The following is a 19,357-nucleotide window of genomic DNA, read 5'->3' as shown; positions in this document are numbered from 1 at the left end:
AATGTTGCTTCCTGTGCAGAAAATATTGGACAAAAATACTATGTGCAGTTTTTGAGCAAAATACAAACAGAATTATAAAGATTCTCTTAAGTCCAGGTTTCCATTCATCAGGCTTTTCTGACCTTTACAAAACAAGGGGGGAAGGCTACCATTTTTGGAGTATTTTATTAAAATTCCTTCTAACCCTTTTAAGCCTCTGAAAAAAAGATGAAAAAAAATACCTGTTCAACAAATAACTTCTTTGCAAAATATACACATTTTTACATGAAAAATACAATTTCTAAAAATGCTGATCCACTTCAGATAATAGTCCTATTTCTCATTTCTCAATATATATTTTTTGCAGAGGGAAAATATGTCTCTTGTTTTAACCCTTAAGGGTTTTATCTACCCTAATACTAAATGTAACTACTGGAAAACTAATTCAGTTTGATCAGGCAGAGATTCAATTAGATCAGCTGTCAGAAGCTGACTTAGACAAGTGAGGCTTTCAGTATTCCCGTCCATCTTCTTAAAAAGAAAAGTACTGTTTCATTTTTTTAAAAAACTTAAAATGATTCATATAAAAATACATTTGTCTTTAAACCTGCGTCACAACCCATTAACATGAATTTATTACTCTGTGACAAAACCAGTGCTAATGATATGAAAAGAACTGATTAATATATCATATGTTTAACATTTCTACTATTTTACAACTCTGTTTAGAGATGTGGAAAGGAAGAGTGCCTGAGATTAATGGCACTTTTATTCTAAATTAAGCAGGCTTTAGGCTTTGCAACCACAGGGTGGTTCCTGCATTTTAAAAAAAAGTACTTCCCCATCCCACCATGAGAGTGAGCTGGTCACATGTATGTTTCTATACTAGTATTAGTGATTCTTAAGGAGGTGTGTATCTGGTATGTAGCCAGTTCATATTGCTGAATTCCACATTGTTGCAGTACACAATTCTGATCTATCCAGCTCTCATAATTCTACACAGGTCAAATGTTACCATATATACTCGTGTATAAGTCGACCTCGTGTATAAGTTGCAGGCAGGTTTCGGGGGGGGGGGGAATAATGGGTTTTGATATGACCTGTGGATAAGTCGAGAATCAAACTCAGGGGCATGTAACAAAGGATCTAAACAGGGGGAGGACATCACTTCATTCCCTCCTTCTCCCTCTCTGGACCTCTCCCAAGGGTCATAGTCTGGGCATGCAAAATGTGCATACAAACCCCCAATTTTCCTCCCTTTCCCACAACTTTCCCCAAGGCTGATGGCTTGCAAAAAAGGGGGACACAAACCTCCAATTCCCCTCCCTTCCCTACAACTTTCCCCAAGGCTGATAGCTTGCAAAAAAAGGAGATCCAGACCTCCAGTTTCTCTCCCTTTCCTACAACTTTCCCCAAGGCGGCTGGCTTGCAAAAAGGAGGACACAGACCTCCGATTTCTCTCCTCTCTCTCTCTCTCTCTCTCTCTCTCTCTCTCCCCTCCCTTCTCCACAGCTTTCCCAAGGCTCACAGAGAAGTATTACCATATTGACCAGTACATCTGTCTACCTAGGTTTTTGGAGCCCATTTTTGGGCTTAAATTTTTCGATTAATAGATGAGTATATACAGTATATGTTTATCTCAGGGAATAATTTGCTCCCATTGATTTATGGCTACTAAGTGGAATCACATCTAAAGAGTTGTGTGTTTTACAGGATTCTGAATTAAAGTTTTCCTTCCCTCTTACCTTACCACCACTCTTCAGAAACATTGTTTTCACAGACTGACAGGATAGGCCACCCTCCTTCAACTGGGTGTCTTGTAGATGTTTGCTTTAGGGTTCCAAACCATTTGTCATGCTGGCTGGAATAGAGGGAACTGTAGTTAGGGTTCCCAGATCAGCAGACTGGCCCTTCTTCTCAGTCCTCAAAGCAAAGGGAAGAATGTCAGAGTTAAAGCACTGTCTTAAATTTTGTGTGTGTGTGTGTGTGTGTGTTCCTCATTTGTTACACTTGGTATTTTGGATTTGAATGGCACCCTTTATTCAGATGTCACTGAGGATTAATACATATGCTTAGTGATATTACCAGGGACTGCCCTTTGTAACATGAGCAGGGCTTGCTTTTTTTGACATCATAAGGGGCCATCCCTTGGGCTCATATTTTGGCTCTGAAATCTCAGGGCTTGGGATGCTCCTGACCTGGCATCTCCAGTGGTAACCCAAACATCTGAAATCAGTTTGAGTACTAGTAGCTATTCAGATAACTAGTCCTATGGAAAATACATTTCTGAAATGGAAAGCATTTCCAAAACTTATCAATTGGGAAAGATTAATTAAAAGCAAATACCATAGATTGGATTTCCCCACAATAACTTAAAGCACAATGGCATGACAGCTACTTCAATTATACTTTCTCTCAAGCAGAGGAAAGGGAAGTGGATCCAAGACGCCTCCAGCCAAACCTTTCTTCAGTGGTTTTCCCTCTTGTCACTGTACATAAATCTTGCTCAGTCTTTGGGCCATGGTCTGCTACTCTTAAAATCAAAAGCTTTTTCTCACTGCTAGGCTTCTTCGACCATACATCAAATAAATCCTCAGAGACAAGCTAAAATCTGATAGCCTCCAGAAATATTTTTCTATAATGTTAAAATGGTCTTTGAAAGCTTCTCAAAGCTTTTTACTAGCATGCATAGTTATGCTGAGCTACATTAAAATCTTGTTCTCAGTGCATATGTGTGTGCGAGTCGATGTATTACAGATTCAAGCAGCTCAGATGATAGTCAAGATTTTGTTGGAGTGTAACTTTCCTACAGCCCACTTCCATTCACCTTTTGGGTTCTGTGGGTTTTGCAATGCAACTCTGCAATGCTCATGGCAAATCACTGTTGAATCAGTGATCCAGGTGGGGTGCCACGCACTCTGGGCCACTAGCTTGTTGCAATACTGCAGCTAGGACAAATATGTTATCCCACTGGACCGCCAGAAAATATATCCAGTATCCAAAAAGGTGATGATTTTTTTTCACCTGGCTGCAAAGCTATAGCTAGATGTTGGTTGGGAGCCTCCAACACCAAACTGGTTACTGCTTTGCTGTGTGGGTGCACCCTAGCACTGGTGAATTGGAGTTACATATTTGGAAAATGACTGTACAAATAGGTTTTAAGTACCTCCTCCATCAATAACCCCCTACATACACTGGAATAACAGGAGGTGTATGTCACCAACAACAGTCTGACTTCAGTCTTGACAAATTTGAAAGCTGACATTAAACCATAACTGATTCATAGTGTTTACCATGGTTGTTTCTCTCATGGTATTGTTGTTGCTGCTGTTGTTGTTGTTGTGTGCCTTCAAGTCATTTCCAACTTATGACAGCCCCACAGCAAACCTATCATGGGGTTTTCTGAGCAAGTTTCTTCAGAGAGGGTTTGCCATTGCTATCCTTTGAGGCTCAGAATGTGTGACTTGCCCAAACTCACCCAGAAGATTTACACGGCTGAGCTGGGATTCAAACTCTGGTCTCCAGAGTCATAAACCAATGCTAAAACCACTACACCACATTGGCTCTCCATGTTTTCGTACAGTGGATTGCAAATGAGAATGACTTCTGAAATTAACATTGTTTAGTAGCGAACCATACACATTAGACAGTTCTATATGATTTACTCCTATAGCATCATACAGTGGATTAAATCATGTGTTGTTGTCGTTGTTGCTGCTGTTGTACCTTCAAGTCATTTCTAATTTATGGTGACCCTATGGGGGGCCTATCATGAGGTTTAATACACCAGCTGCGTCCCTTCTGGGAGCCAGGGGACCTACAAACGGTGGTACATGCACTGGTAACCTCCTGATGCAACTTCTGTAATATGTTGTACGTGGGGCTACCATTATGCCTAATTCAGAAATTTCAATTAGTTCAAAATATGGCAGTCAGATTGGTCGCCAGGAAAATCTAGAGGCGACCATATAACACCAATTTTAAAATCTCTGCACTGGTTACCTATTAGAATGTTACCATGGTGATGATGATGATGATTATGAAGATGATGATGAGAAGAAGAAGAAGAAGAATATTTTTTTCTTTCCCACCTCTTCTCAATTATCAAGGAGATACACAGAAGGTTGCATTGCCAGATGATCCAGATGATACCAGCATGCTTCAGCCACCCTAGTACCATCCAAACCTGAGACTGCTAAAATAGTCAAGAGGCAACATCCTATTAGTGAATTGCATGTTCATAACTGTGGCTTTACCCTACACTACATAATTATAGCAGCATAGGTGATGACAGCAGGAGTAAAATGGTTGTAGGTACAATGGCAGTGAACAAAGGAAAGTGCAGAAGAAATAGGCAAATCAGACCTGACAGATTTTGTCAGTCTTCTTTCACCATAACTGCACAACCCTCAAAAAAGCACAACCACTAATAGAGCACATTGACATGATTCTGGCCTATAGAATCTACTAATCTACTAGTAGAGTATTTCAACTTATATCATTTGCACTACTCTATGTTAGTAGGGGATGTTTTCTATCCCCTCTCCCTGCATTGTCAGAAGGTCTGGGCAAGGACTGTAACACATTTGAAGTGAATATGAACTGTATATGAACACACGCCATCACAAGACCTGCCTCATCAGGGTTTCCAATCATGTGTACTTCCATAAAACTTTTATCAGTCCTTTTCAAACCTTCTCCACCAATATACAGGGAAAGAGTGCAGGGAGAGAAGTTGAAGCATGTGGCCCTGGTGCCCTCTACTCAAGTGGAGAAACAAGCCTGAATAGGGCTTACATTTTAGTCCAGGGGAAGCCAACTACAGGGCCAATTTTCTGCTCTAGAAGCAACCGCTCCCCACCCAAAAAAAAAAAGAAAAGAAAAGAAAAGAAAATGGGCAGAAACTCACTTCTGGTTTCAGAAAACAAGGAAAAATTTTAAACAAAAAAGATGGACCCTGAAACCTTTGAAATGTAGATGGCTACTCCTAAAGACCTCCACAGAAGTCATTTTTCATGGCCAGAAAAAGGCAGTCACTGGAGTTTGGGTGCAGCAAGGATGGCAAAACCAGCCTGGGAGGCTGCACTTACTTCTCTTAACCTAAGGTGGAACAAAAGAAATATATGTCTTAGGCTTGACTCTTGCTATTTGTCCTGTCTATCCCTGTATTTCAATATACAGTGTTTGCACAAGTAGGATAACTGCAAGAATGCAGCACAACCTCACCCTATATAGTATCAGAATAGACATTACTGAGCTACACAGATCAATGGCCTAACGTAGCATGCAGCCTCATCCCATTTTCTTAATTACATGTTCCTAAAACCAACTAGCTGAGTACCACACTTCTCTGGTTTGTGTTAGATTATGTGGAAGGCTGCCACCTCACAAGGCAATCCCAGTGATCAAATGTCAGAATGCCATACATCACAGGAGCTGTGTGGCTGTAGTGACATCATTTCTAGAAGCTTTAATAATAATAAAAGAATTCAAGTTGAAAACTGGATAGAGACAAAAGCTATTTTCCCCCTTCTGTGTTAATAATGCTCTGCACAAAGGTAATATATAAGACGCCAAGCGCTGGTACTCCTGCCAAATGTTTTATTCATTGCTTTTGGCCCTTGGGAGAGAAAGAACAATCCCTTTTGTTTATTAAACCTTTCTTTTTACATTTGAGCTTGCCTGTGAAAATACTCAGATATATGTCCTCTTATTTGGCAAAAGATGGGCTGTTGTGCACAACATGCCCTTAGCTTGATGCTACCTGCTCTTTCTCTTTGCATTTTAAAGAAGAGAAGCCTATGAACATCACAATATGTTTGGCGCTGCCATTACTATTATTTGCAGTGCTTTTTTAATGGTTGCAGCATTATACTTTGTACCCCTGCCCTTGTGCAGTTTAGTTTCACATCCCTTCTAATGGTGGCTACATTCACGGATATTAAATTATTCCTTCCAAAACAGAAAGTAGTCTCTAAATTCTAATGAAAGAGTGCTTTAGTAGCATGCTTTAAGGAGTTTTAAAAACTGTATTCATGGTATCCAGACGTATTTAGTTCTGGTAACCTTGATGTTATAGATCAATTCATCCATGAATTCTTCAAGTGACCTAGAGCATGGCACTCGCTTTCATTCTCAATTCTCTCACTGTATTATGACAATAATGCTCTTTACTGCCTTGAGAGTGGGATTGAGATAAGGATTGTAAAGCAGATCCTTAAACCAAAACTAGCACTTCAAATAGGGTTCATACAGATGAGTAGGTGTCAAAAGCATTGCTCTCACTGTCCTTTTCCTGAAGATTAACCTGCATACAAATGAGCTGCCTGGATGTTGCCCTGCTCACCTTTGGAATGAAGTGGCAGGTTTGGTGCTAGGATGGAATCAAAGAGTGTCACTTCAACCCAGTCATGTTCATTGTTCTTATACATTGCAGGCACCTGGGGGAAGAAGCGGCAGTATATATGAATTGCGAATTTAAAAGCCGCCTCCTCCTCCTGTTCTTCATTGTTCAATTTAGTTGTTTGCAGACATGAAAGAAAGAATTCCATCCCACAGGTTTACATGTAAGATACACATGGCAGAAAGAACAATAGGTAAACTTGGGCACAAAATTTTAAAGTTTCAACAAGTTATTGCTGTGTGCCTTCAAGGTGCTTCCGACCTATGGCGACTCTAAAGCAAAACTATCATAGGGTTTTCTTTTCAGAGGGGGTTTGCCATTGCCATCCTCTGAGGCTTAGAGGGTGTGACTTGCCCATGGTCACCCAATGGTTTTTCTTAGTGGAGCCAAACGCTTTCAATCTGAACATTAAAAATCAACTTCTTTACACTTTGCTTTCCATATAGTCTTTCACACATGTGATGTTCCAGGACAACAAACAAAAAGTTGTACGCCTTGATGACTAAGGCCAATTCACATGCTAGAAAAACAATGTGAACATTTGGGCTTAAATCAAGTTGTGACTTCCAGCTGCATAGACAACTGAATCAATAGGAAGCTGGTAAGTCAATGTTTGTATAAATGCCATTGATTCTAGAGCTTGAAATAAATCTGTGCTATATTTTTTTTAAAAAAAATCCTTTCACGAGTGAAATATAGGGTTTACAGATTCAAGCATCCACAGCTTCTAATTTTTTTAAAAAAATATAACTTCCAAAAAGCAAACCTTGATTTTACCATTTTATATAAGGAATATCATTTTACTATGCTACTGTATTTAATAGAACTTGAGCATATACAGATTTTGGTATCAATGGTGGGCCCTGGAACCAAACCCCAGTAGATATCAAGGCCCCACTGTAGTTTTCTTACACTCTGATTCCATATATATATATATTCCTGATTGCATGTCCATGGCTTCCAGTCAATATAGCAATAGCAAGTACATTTCTATACTAGTTTTCAGTGAACTAGCACTCCCTAAGCAGTTTACAATGTGGAAGCCAATTGCCCCCAACAACTGGGTACTCATTTTCTAACCTACGAATGGATGGAAGGCTGAGTGGACCGTGGAGCCCTCCTCTAGGATCAAACTTACAACATTTTGGCTACAGTACCATAATTTAACCACTGTGCCACCCAGACTACTTGTTGACCCCCATTGTTTCAGTGTGTACCCATGTTCATTTCATATCTTCTGTTCATTGAGACCTGATTCCACTGTTGATCTTCCTTCCTAGAGATAGAATCATATTATTATTATTATTATTATTATTATTATTAAGCTGTACATACAATCTTTTTAATTGGCGGTTCCCTGCCCTCAGGCTTACAATCTAAAAAGACATGACACAAAAGGAGAAGGAAATGGTGGTGGGGAGGGGGCCTCTCTAGTAGGATAATACATATAAAATACATAGCAATACAGGAAGTGATTCAATAAAACAGACAACAAAAGAACATCAAATAACAAGTGACAATCATAGAATCGTACAGTTAGAAGAGACCACAAGGGCCATCCAGTCCAACCCCCTGCCATGCAGGAAATTCAAATCAAAGCATCCCTGACAGATGGCCATCCAGCCTCTGTTTAAAGACCTCCAAGGAAGGAGACTCTTCTACACTCCGAGGGAGTGTGTTCCATTGTCGAATAGCCCTTACTGTCAGGAAGTTCTTCCTAATGTTGAGGTGGAAACTCTTTTCCTGTAGCTTGCATCCATTGTTCCGGGTCCTGTTCTCTGGAGCAGCAGAAAACAAGCTTGCTCCCTCTTCAACATGACATCCCTTCAAATATATAAACAGGGCTATCATATCACCTCTTAATCTTCTTTTCTGCAGGCTAAACATCCCCAGCTTCCTAAGTCGTTCTTCATAGGACATGGTTTCCAGACCTTTCACCATTTTAGTCGCCCTCTTTTGGACATGTTCCAGTTTCACAATGTCCTTTTTAAATTGTGGTGCCCAGAACTGGACACAATATTCCAGGTGGGGCCTGATCAAAGCAGAATACAGTGGCACTATTACTTCTCTTGATCTAAACACTATACTTTTATTGATGCAGCCTAAAATTGCATTGGTCTTTTTACCTGCCGCATCGCACTGTTCACTCATGTTCAACTTGTGGTCTGCTTGGACTCCAAGATCCCTTTCACATGTAGTCTCATTCAGCCAGGTGTGCCCCATCCTATATCTATGCAATTTATTTTTCTGCCCTCAGTGCAGTACCTTAGGTTTCTCCGCATTGAATTTCATTTTGTTAGCTTTGGCCCAGCTTTCTAGTCTAATCAGGTCATTTTGAATTTTGATCCTGTCCTCTGGAGTATTAGCTATTCCTCCTAATTTGGTGCCATCTGCAAATTTGATAAGTATGCTCCCAATTCTGTCATCCAGGTCATTGATAAAGATGTTGAATAGCACTGGGCCCAGGACAGAGCCCTGTGGGACCCCACTGGTCACTTCTCTCCAGGATGAAAAAGAGCCATTGTTGAGCACCCTTTGGGTTAGGTTGGTCAACCAGTTACAGATCCATGTAACAGTTACTTTGTCTAGCCCACATTTTACAAGCTTGTTTGCAAGAATGTCATGGGAAACCTTGTCAAAGGCCTTACTGAAATCAAGATATACTATATCCACAGCATTCCCTTCCTCTACCAAGCTGGTAATTTTATCAAAGAAAGAGATCAGATTTGTCTGGCATGACTTGTTTCTCTGAAACCCATGTTGACTTTTTATGATTATGGAATTGCCTTCTAGATGTTCACAGACTCTCTGTTTAATGATCTACTCTAGAATCTTTCCTGGGATGTTAGACTAACTGGATAATTGTTACGATCCTAATTTTTCCCCTTTTTGAAGATGGGGACAACGTTTGCCCTCCGCCAGTCTGCTGGGACTTCTCCTGTTCTCCAGGACTTTTCAAAGATTATTGCCAATGGCTCCGATATTACATTTGCCAGTTCTTTTAGTACCCTTGGATGGAGTTCATCTGGTCCTGAAGACTTAAATTCATTTGGATTAACCAGGTATTCCTGAACTATCTCTTTACTTATTCTGTACTGAAATTCCCCTAATCTGTCCTCTGCTCCATTATCTTCAGGTGGAGCACCCTTTTCCTTTTCTGAGAAGACTGTGGCAAAGAAGGTGTGGAGTAATTCTGCCTTTTCTCTGTCTTCTGTTAGCATTTTGCCATCTTCTCCACGCAGTGGCCCTACCATTTCCTTCTTCTTCCTTTTGCTGCGGACATATCAAAAAAAGCCCTTTTTGTTGTTCTTAACCTCTCTAGCAAGCCTGAGTTCATTCTGCGCTTTAGCTTTTCTGACTTTACCCCTACAAAGGTCTGCTATTTCTTTGAATTCCTTTTTCATGATTTCTCCCCTTTTCCATTTCTTATACATGTTCCATTTAAAAGTCAGCTCAGTTGAAAGTTCCTTAGTCATCCATCCTGGTTTCTTGAGACACCTCCCGTTTTTCTTTCTCACTTGAACTGTTTGAAATTGTGCCTTCAGTGTCTCCCTTTTGAGAAAGTCCCATCCGTCCTGAACTCCCTTATTTCTGACCATGGGATCAATATTTCTCTAATTTTACTGAACTCCGCTCTCCTAAAGTCTAGGATGCGTGTCTGACTATGCCTGGCTTCTCCTTTCCACTGTATAACAAAATCCAGGAGAACATGGTCACTTCCACCTAATGATCCCACCACTTGCACCCCATTAACCAAGTCATCCTTGTTGGTTAGGATCAGATCTAAAATAGCTGACCCCCTTGTTGCTTCTTCCACTTTTTGGACCATGAAATTGTCTTCCAGGCAAGTGAGGAATTTACTAGCGGATTTTGCTGAGTTTGACTTCCAGCAAATATCAGGATAGTTGAAGTCACCCATCACTACTACATCTCTCCTTTCTGACTGTGTAGTCATCTGTTCTAGAAAGATATCATCCAATTCCACAGTCTGACTTGGGGGTCTGTAGTAGACTCCCACCATATCATCCTTGTTGTTTCCCTCCCCTTTAATTTTTATCTAGATGCTCTCCACCTGGCTTCCATGACTAATGTCCTGAATCTCTTCACTAGTGTAAATATCTCTGACATATAGTGCTATTCCTCCTCCTTTCCTGTTTGGCCTATTTCTCTTAATAAGGTTATATCCCTCTATTTCCACATTCCAATCATGAGACTCATCCCACCAGGTTTCAGTGATGCCTATTATATCATATTTGCTTTGTTGTACTAGGAGTTCGAGTTCATCTTGCTTATTTCCCATGCTCTGTGCATTAGTGTAGAGACATCGCAGACCAAGGGTCCCCTTTACTTGCTGCCTGTGCAAGTTTTTTTGCCTCCCACTGTTGGGTCCTTGCACTATTTGTCTTGTTTCCTCTATGTCAGTTTGACTATTTTCGCCATCCCTTTCGCCTTCCTTAATATTGTCGTCCTTCCCTACGAAACTCAGTTTAAAGCTCTCCTGATCAAGTTCTTGAGACTGTTGGCAAAAACATTTCTTCCAACTGGTGTGAGATGCAACCCGTCTGTTGCAAGAAATCCCTCCTCATGGAACCGCAGCCCATGATCAAGGAATCCAAATCATTCTCGGCGGCACCATCTGCGAAGCCAGTTGTTCACATCCGCTATTTTCCTCTCCATTCCTGGACCATGCCCTTCAACTGGCAGAAGAGACCAGATGACAACCTGTACATCCATTCTTTTCAGCTTCCTACCAAGCGCCTCAAAATCCCTTTTGATGTTCTGCAGGCTGTGTCTTGCAGTATCGTTGGTTCCCACGTGGACCAAAAGGAAGGGGTATTGGTCAGTAGGCTTGACCAGTCTTGTCAGCCTCTCTGTCACATCACAGATCTTTGCCCCTGGGAGACAACACACCTCTTGAGACATTTTGTCAGGCCTACAAATCACTGCTTCTGTACCCCTCAGCAAGGAGTCCCCCACTACGACCACACGCCTCCTCCGAGGCTTAGCAGTGACTGTTCCCTCGGGTGGGACTCTCAGGCTCCCCTGCTCTGTCCCTGAAGTCTGTCCATGCTGCTCTTCCTCGTCCTCCTTGATAAGGGAAAGAGCTTTGAATTGATTCTCTAGCTGCTAGCTCCCAGAACAATCCCTTCTTGGCCTACTTCTCTGTGTGGATGCATCTTTTTTATTTTGATCAGGGATGATTATATACTAGCTAGCCTTCCTAATGTGTTAACAAGAAGATACAAGGAATATAAAATGTCACAATAGGATGCCTGCAGAGGAAATATCTAAAACACTGTCAGGCTGGACCAAACTGACACTCGTCTGTGTTCTCAGCTGAAAACTGTGTCATGGTACAGACCACAAGTCATCATTGACAAGTTGATAAGGTACCAGCAGTTGCTTCAATAAACAGAAGTTATTAGTTCGATGGTAACCCTGATTCCTTTTTAGGTCTTTTACTGAGGTTATAAATTATATTCAGTGATTTATAACAGTAATTACATTTTAAGTAAATAGCTGCCTTAGATATGTAGAAAAATCACTTATCCTTTGCAGTTCAACTATTAATTTTGTCTTAATGAAGCTTACTATAAGTATACATTATTCAGTTTTCCTTCCCCAAGATTAAAAAACCAAGAACACTATTTATTTATATTTGATTTCCTTTTGAGTAGAAATAATTGTGTAATTCTAATGAAAGTAAACTTTATTCAATTCCATTTCAAACAGAATTCACAGAACATAGGGATACTAGCAATTGTTTTGAAAAGGAAATGAAACCCTTTTTCTCCAGCATATGACTGTAATTCTTATCCTACTCCTAAAATCTTGTTCTGATTTATTATAATTGATGAATACATATTAGATATTAACCCTCATTTGAACACTGGCATTAGAACCTTGATTCACACAAAAACGGCTGTCACTTGCAGTCCACTTGAAATTGCATCTGATCAGTATCACATTGGTCAGCCCCTAACCTGTGGATTTGTCTTTGAGACAGTCAGACATATCCATAGAATTCTCCTTCAGCACCACATTTCAAATGAGTTGATTCTCTTCCTGCCATCTATCTTCACCACCCAGCTTTCACAATCACACCTAGAAATTGGGAAAATGATTGCATAAACAACCTTAACTTTAGCATTCAATGAAATATCTTTACACTTCAGGATCTTATCTCGTTCCTTCATAGCTACCATTCTAGGTCATAGTGTTGTTCTGATTTCTTGGCTACAGTCTCCATTTTTATTTAGGACTGGACCTGTATTGATGTCTTTAAAACAGTGTAAATCATCTGTAGTCATTATTTTTGTTGTCTTAATGTTCAGCTGTAACTCTGCTTCTGAACTTTCTTCCCTGACTTTCTTCAGTAATCATTTCAAGTACTTGCTGTTTTCTACTAGTAGTATAATGTCATTCCCATATCTTGAATTATTGGTGTTTCTTCCTCCAATTTCCATGCCTCTTTCCTCCAAATCTAGTTCAGTTTTACATAGAGTGATAAAATGTGGCCTTGCCTGACCCCCTTGCCAATTGGAAACCACTCTGGATCTTCATATTCTGTTCTAAGGGCGGCCTCTTGTCCAAAACACTCGTTCTTACCTTCATGCATTTATTCATACCATAGATCAGAGCCAATAATGGCTTCAACATTTAACTGTTCACCTGAAATCTGTTAAATCAATCTTTGTATAAAACAGCATTTATTATGTCGATATTTTATCCAACCTTGACTCTTGCAATCCACTCTCCAAGAAGTTACTGAAGGTTGGATGCAGAAAGAAAAGAGTTGAGAAAACTATACCATCCTACTCTAGTAATTGTAGAGATGGGGGAAGAGCATCTTTCTCTCATAATGTAGAGAGATCTTGTAGCACCTTTGAGACTAACTGAAACAAAGAAGTCTACGATAGCTCACACTGCCAATGTTTTTTCTTTCAGTTAGTCTCAAAGGTACTATAAGATCTCTCTACATATTGGTTCTACAGACTGCTATATCTTTGATTTCTCTCATAATGTCTGTTGAATAAACCTATCTAAAGGATGAAGGATTAAAAAACAAAAACTAAAAACTAACACTACCATACTGACTTTCTCTCTTAAAGAGGCCTAGGTGAGATCCTACAGGAGAACATAGTTCTTTCCATATATTTCTGCCTCCTTTCCCTTCTCACAGAAACTGTTTACTGTCAGGAGGAATTGGGGGGAGGGAGAGGAACAGGGTGGTTGAGACCATAATATAGCAACTAGACTAAGTTTGGACGGTTGAGGAAGCAAGGGTGAAATGCACTCTCCTTTTCCTTCCACCAAGGGCCCAGAACAACCATATCTTCATGATTTGATCACCTCTCCACTCCTTCCCTCTTTCCACCAGTAAGAAAAGGCAGCAGCAGCAATCTCTCCAAGTGCTTGGTGGCTGCCAGGGGTGATGGGGGAGGCTGTGAGTAGGAGTTCAAAAGTAAAAGAATAGACTTCTGGCCTTCTCCTAAAAGGAGGCATGCACAAGAGTAAGGACCTGTGCAAACCAGCCATTAAGGCCAGCCTGGGGGCAGAATTGGGGTGTGGCATCCACATGACGCCACCCCAAGGTTCCGTAACACCGTGTGACGCTCCACAAGGTGCACGGCATCATGGTGTTCCTCTGGCTTCTATGTTCTATGAGGAGTAGCATAGGAAGCGAGGTATGTTTAGTCTGGAGAAGCGAAGGTTAAGAGATGACATGATAGCTATGCTTAAATATTTGAAAGGATATCATATGGAAGATGGGACAAGCTTGTTTTCTGGTACTCCAGAGAAAAGGAAATGGAGCAATGGACTCAAGCTATGGGGGGAAAGGTTCCACATAAACTTTAGGAAGAACTTCCTGATGGCAAGAGCTGTTCAGCAGTGGAAGACACTGCCTTCTTCTTTGGAGATTTTTAAAAGAGGCTGGATGGCTATCGTCAGGAGCATTTTGTTTGTGTATCCCTACATGGAAGGGGATTATACTGGATGGCACTTGTGGTCTTTTCCAACTCTACAATTCTATGATTCTTTTCTTCAAGCTATGTCTTGGACCATGATACAGTCATGGGCCACATCTGTGCCAGATTCATCAATCTGTTGGATACACTTTCATAAGCCATGCTGTCAAGTGGAAGACTGAAGCTGAACTCAGCAAGGTAATTGGTGTTGGTAACTGTCTTTTATAGGTTGTATGTTCAGCCAACACCCAGATCCCAGCCTGTATTTAGAGAGAGTGTTCCACAGATGTGCTCCTCCAAATGCTCTGATTACAACTTTTTTTTTCTGCAGGGAATAGTCTAGGCCAGATGCCTGAGAGTCCATCTTTCTTGGGGACTGGGAGGCCTCTCCTCTAGCTCCTGTTCCTGCTCTGAACCTGACCCATCCTGCTGAACAGCTTGGCTGGCATCCACTATCTGACAATGAACACAATCTGTTGGGGTGGGGGAGGGGGTGTTATGACATTGTCAAAGAAGCAGATGCTGATGCTGATGCACTAACATTTTGATGTCCTTTGTCTCATTGGCCACATTCCAAACCCAGTATTGGTTACAAAGCAAGAGCAAGAGGAAACTATAGGATCTGCAGAGCACTAGGGGAGGGAGGCTGCTAAAAGTTCAAAGCAGTTCTCAAAACTTGTGATTGTTTTATTTCCTTAATGTAAAATGATTCATAAAATAAAATTGTGATATAACCCAGGACTGAAGCTAAATCAATAACAAAGTAATATTTCAGTTCTGTCAGCACATATTATGCAAGTGGGGAAAAGTCCAGCATGTACAGTACGTTATGATTTTAATATATCACTGTACAAAATGGAAAAATATCAAAGCAGGTAATGTGGCATTATAAATATTATTGTTTCTTATCATTTGGACCATTGAAGTAGTAAAATATTTATAGCTAATCTCAGTGGCAATTATCCCTGTGGTGCTTTTCTGCTGTGCTTTACTTTTATTTTCTATTACAAGGATATTTGCTGAATAAGAGAGGTCACTCTATTCCACTTGCTCTGTAGAAATACATACCTGTTCAGATCCACAGTCATGTTTAATCAAGCCCCTCTTTCACACATATGGCAGACAGGCTGGCCCTACTATGCAGCAGGATGAAGCAGCCTGCTTCAGGTGGTACCATATTTGGGGTGGTTGGGATAGGGTAACAACTGTTTGAATAGCTTTTTAATTGTGGAAATGAACTTTTGAAATGTTGGGTCTAGGCAAGGCAGAGGGGGCATTACTAGGGTTCCCCTCTACATAGAATCCATTTTTCTCTGGTTTGATCCATTGATACTAGGGTATTCCAAGCCATTTTTAGAAAGGTTCTCTATAGGAGCATCATTGGCCTAACCTTGCTTCTCGCAGTTCCTGACTCTGAAAATCAAGTGCTCCCCATATGAATAGCTCCTTCATTGCTCTGCCTCATCAAATTATAGAGCTGGAAGGAGGCTCAGGGGCCTTCAAATACAACCTCCTGCTTAATGCAGGAACTTTATCTAGAGCATTCCCAGCAAGTAACTGTTCATCCTCTTTTGAAGACATCTTTAAAAAGAGCCCCCTTGGAAACTGGCTCCTATATGTAACGGATCATGGACTCAGACAATTTTCCTCAGTGCTAATCTCACTGTTGATTTGAATGAGAATAAGAAGAGCATACTAAAGGAATCCAATAGTATCCTTCTATTAGAGAATATTTTTATATAAACAATTCAACATAGGGCAATAGAAGAACTCATATCAAATCCAAAAATATGCACTTGCAAATGAAAAATAATTACAATGGGTGGCTGGGTGGGTGTAAGTATCTTCCAGTTGTCCATTGACTTATGGAGACCCAATGAATTTCATATAGTTTTCTTACAGAAGGAATACTAATAATATATAAATACTAAATATAAAGTGAATTGAACCCCTGGGATAAATTAAGATCTTATAATATATTCTAAAAAAGAAAGAACATACTAAAGGACACCCAAAATATATTTTACTTTTGAATCACAGAGAGGTGATCACTAATATATCTAAAAACTTGCATACTCAATATCAAAAACATGTATAAAGTACAGAAAGCTTCTAATGTAAGGAAGCCAATGTAATATTGATCAATTGATAGATTAAATGAATGTCACCTTGTTCAACTCCCCTTCATTGTTGACATAACCAGGGTGTTAGAACAATGTGATTGAAATCACACAGAATGTGATAAAAACTGTAAAAACAACAGTGTAGCAAGCAAGGAAGGCAACAAAAACAACAGACACACCAGTCATACTAACCAATTAAAATCTAAATTAAAATGCCTGGAAAAATAGAAAAGGGTTGAGTTAGTGGCAAAAGAAATGCACTGATTACGCCGTTTACATGCCATTGGGGAGGGCATTCCACAATTAAAGGACCAAAATCATAGCATAAAATGTGGGCTAGTCAGAGTAATGGGTGGCAGGAATTGCAGCCAGGTAACTGCTTTGGGTATCTTCCCAGTTTGTACATTGTAAAGGAAACACACTTAATATATCTTCATATTATAAGATTTCCAACATTGTATAATCTTCAGTAAGTTTGGTAACCAGTAGCGAACATCATAACTTTTCATCACCTGATTCACCAGCACTGCAAGTTTGTTCTCTACAGGCAAAATTGATTTTCCACTGCACTGGTCACTTGTTGATGCCACAACAGATATTACATTTTGTCATAGGAATGTGTTTATTTTACAGTCTTATCATCTTAGTAAACCCATAGTCTGTAATGTCTCCTTCTGGTTCATTACCATTCCTCCAGAAGGATACATTGTGAATGTTTAATACTTGCTTAGAATGCATTTATGCAAGTCATTTCCCCCCTTCTGCTTAACCTCCTACTCACAAATGCTTGACTTTTGATGCTCCAATGCTTTCAAATCGGTGGGTTTTGTTGTTGTTGTTGTTGCTTTAAAAAAGAGCTTTTAAAAAATCAGAAGGGACAAAACTGATATTTTCCATCCCTAGTACCAACTTACATTTTGAGAAGCCTGTGCAGATAGAGATTTTATGTTTTTAATTAGTTTGCTGCAAGCAACCTATTTAATATATCATAACGTTAGGCTTCAAGACAGGGAACAAGAGCTGGATGGAAATCGTTCCTGCCAATTGATCTATGAATGACAGATTGTTCTGCTGGGATCAGTCACCAGCACTCTCTCATTTTATATTGGGAGCTGAAAGGAGGGATCCATTTTTTTTTCTCAGAAACCTATTTAGGAGAAAGTGAGCTGTACCCTCAGATATACCCTCATATAGAAGAGAAGATGTGCTTCAACTCAAGGATCCCATGGCCAAACACCTTCTGCTTGTTAATCCCCTCCCCCAGGTAAACCAATTCTTGCAAAGTTCCCTACAAAGGACCAGGAAAAAAGAAAACCCACAAATATTTATATTAAATAGCTGGTGAAATCTTGGATTCTAAGTAATTCAGTGGAGGAAATTTATAATCTCCCACAAGCATTCTGGCATATATCAGATCTTGTTAACTGCTTTTAATTTAAGCATATACAGCAGGTTCACAGTAAAAGGACTATTTTGATCTTTTCTTCATCTTCCTTTTTTCTGAGCAGTGAGAAATGTATATGCTTTCCCAGGACTTCTCATCTTGGAGAGAGGAGAGGCCAGAGGGAAATTGAAAGGTTGTGGCATTTTTGGAGAAACCTCATTATTTACAGAGGTGAGAAAAAAGAGATGAAGAATGCAACACTATGCCTTTGAACACAGAACCTGGGCACCCCCTAGAGTCTCAAGGTTGCCTTGCCTAGACTTCCTCTTAAGCTTCTGTAAACGTTTGCCTTGTCCAGATTAAAAACAAATTCAGAGAACTGCAAACCTCCTCCCAGCCCCAGCTTTGTCTCCTAGTAATCTCAGTACCTTTCCTGCCACTCAGTCATGCCAAAGATGCACAGATTAAAGAACACTTATCACTCCAAAGTATAGTTTGCCACACTGATAGTGTAGATGAGAGAGGCACTGGATCAACAAGATCCAAAGCCTTTTCCATTCCAATACAGGGGGGAAATAACTCTAGCCTTGGACCTGGCAATAATAATTATCCTCCGAATATCTGCTATGTCAAAGAAACTGGGTTTCCCCCCAAAAATAACTGTTGGAATGGCAGTAGATGCTGCTCCTTTTGTATTTCCACCCTTTTCACATGAGCCTGGCAGGGCTTTGGATGCTGCAGAAGCTCTACTGTCATTGGTATCTATTCCATTAGTTTTTGGGAAGGACAGCAAGGAAGAAACTGCACTACTACAAATATGACAAATATTTTCACACTGACTGTGAGTTTCATGATCCAGCGGTTAATATCATCTTCATTAAATACCAAGAGTGACATCACTGAAAAAGTCATGACATTACTGAAAGTCATGGGCTTCCTGAAGGGGAGCCAGTGTCTCAGAAAAGCCAGCTTTTACAGGAAGACAAATCTGAACAAGTTTGAGAGAGGAAAAATTCCCATTAATGCTGACTCACAATGCACACAGTGAAAAACTTCCTGTAATGATAGGCTGTGCACACAGCTCTTGGTAACAGGGGTTTCTTGGATGAGTGGTTCACTATAATTAATACTGTTCTCCAAGCAGGAAGAACATTTATCTGTTTCAGTAGAGGGAAAGTTATGAGGCCATATCTCTTACAGACACATCCTGTATACCCCCAGGTTCTGGCCCTAATCAAGAAATCAGACTCTTCCGGGATAGAAAAATGGCCAGTTTGGAACGGTCTTTTTAATCTCAATTCATTGAAATGGAGACTCTTGATAAAAGATCATCTCCTGAGTCTGGATGATGAACCTATCTTTGAATGGCCCTTTCCTGTTTCCTGTTTCTTGATCTGTCTGTTCATCTCTATGAGGGACAGGTTTTAAGTGTCTCAGGTGAGAGTATCTGTCCCTAAGAGAAGCTATACCTCTGTATGCTGTTATGTAATGGGTGCAT

The sequence above is a fragment of the Sceloporus undulatus genome, chromosome 2 (genome assembly GCF_019175285.1).
Source record: "Sceloporus undulatus isolate JIND9_A2432 ecotype Alabama chromosome 2, SceUnd_v1.1, whole genome shotgun sequence".
In the NCBI taxonomy this organism is placed as follows: Eukaryota; Metazoa; Chordata; class Lepidosauria; order Squamata; family Phrynosomatidae; genus Sceloporus; species Sceloporus undulatus.
The sequence above is the reverse complement of the archived record's forward strand: the minus strand, read 5'-3'. Positions refer to the sequence as shown.